This window comes from Macrobrachium rosenbergii, chromosome 4, assembly GCF_040412425.1.
Source record: "Macrobrachium rosenbergii isolate ZJJX-2024 chromosome 4, ASM4041242v1, whole genome shotgun sequence".
Lineage (NCBI taxonomy): Eukaryota > Metazoa > Arthropoda > Malacostraca > Decapoda > Palaemonidae > Macrobrachium > Macrobrachium rosenbergii.
Window position 1 is genome coordinate 57501599 of NC_089744.1, and position 1904 is coordinate 57503502.

Sequence of the window (1904 nt, forward strand, 5' to 3'; positions counted from 1 at the left end):
TGTAAAAAAATATGTAATGTAAATTTTCCCAACCTTACATTCAACACTAGCCTAATTTCTATTATCAAATTGTAATTATCAGCTATAGTATAGTAATATCCTTGTCATGTAGGCTAAATAGTATATCAAAATAGTGCGTATCATCAATAACACAAAAGACTTATGACCCTCCAAAATCTCTTCAAAATTTCAGGCAATTCCCTCTTCATCTCCTCTCCCTGGAAATTAACTACAAGCAGCAGTAGCAAATTGCATTGCAAACATGTCATTTGTGTTAAAAACCTATAACTATAATTCTGCTTTTGACCACCAAACGGTTAAAGTTTAGCTGCCAAGGGAATTTCAACTGGGGGCCAAACATCTGTTGGTGGGGGACCGCCCCCCCCCCCCTTAGCGACGCCACAGGTCCTGACTACAAGACCCTTCCCCCAGGAGCATTCCTGACAACACCGGAAGTCTGAGATAGGACATGTTTCGTCTCTGTTATGGCTGTTCAGTATCTTTGTGGACGGAGTGATGAGAAAAGTCTCACAAAAGGATTTCTGGCACGGTAATAACTTGTGAAGACAATGTGCAATATACTGATGTTTGTAGGCGACACAATACTGAGTGACAAGAAACTTCAGAAACTAGAAGAGTTTGAAATTTGACAAAGTAATCAGTAAATGTGGGCAAGAGTAAGGTTATGAGAGCGAATGGAGGAATGAGTGTTAATATGGACTGTGGACGAATAGAAACCCTCGATTCGAATATGTATTTGATAGTTGGCATGGCAGTTGATGGTATGATAAGAGCTGTCACAGAATAGGTACGGAAATTAAGTATAAAATTGAACATGAATGAAAGGACAAGGTTTGAAATTGCTGAGACAAACTGCTTGCAATATACAGTAGGCCTATAGATTGGGGAGAACTGGCTAGGTAAGAAATGCGATGTAGAAATAGTTATAAAAATGTTGTGCATGTGAAATGTGGTTCATAGCATTTTGAGATAGTCTCTGCATGTGTAATGGAGGGATGATGATAGGTTAGTGGAAAGAATGTATAATTCAGAAGTGTTAAGGAAAGGACAGGAAGACCTCGGAAAGGTTAGATAGAAAGTGTGAAAAAAGTTATTGGAAACGAAGGTCCTGAAGTCGCTAATCCGGGAAGTACAAGAATCAGTTGGAGACAGGCGATTGGTGAAGTGAGTTAAGGATGTGTTCAACATGCTGCTTATGTACCTTCTGAGGTGTTTGAAGATAATATTGTAGACACTTTATTACGCAGGGCGTTCATCTATAATTCAGAAGTTAAAGTAAGAACGTGTTAGTGACCATTGTGTTTTGTTTTTTACCTGTAACACCCCTGTTGGTGATTATATATATATGATTATATATATATATATATATATATATATATATATATATATATATATATATATATACATACATACACATACATTGCTATTGTTTTTATCCAAGTGCAACGGCAACGGTAAAAGAAACCATTGTGTTGCGCACTAAATTATGAATGGAAGTCAGTCGTATTGAGTCCTACGCTTTTAATACCAATTCGAATTCAGACAAGTTGCTTTAGAACTAGGATGGGACTTGCGGAATGTCTAGTTTGTCGAACTTTCATTTTGGTGATGTACCGTCAGTTTATAAAAATTAAAATTTTCAAAGAAACTTAAAATTCAAGATTATTAGGCATGAGATCGCGTAAATGTTGAGTGAGGATTGTAACCAAAATATGCAAAATGCTTAGGTGCCAACAGATATATTTTGCACAGCACATTTACCCTGTGCCGTATACTAGTCTACTGTAATGCTTCTGGTAAGAGATCCGTATAATTACATCAATGAATGATTTGTGGATTTTTTTTTATTAATAAAGAGCATGAGTGTATAGCGTCATCGTGTC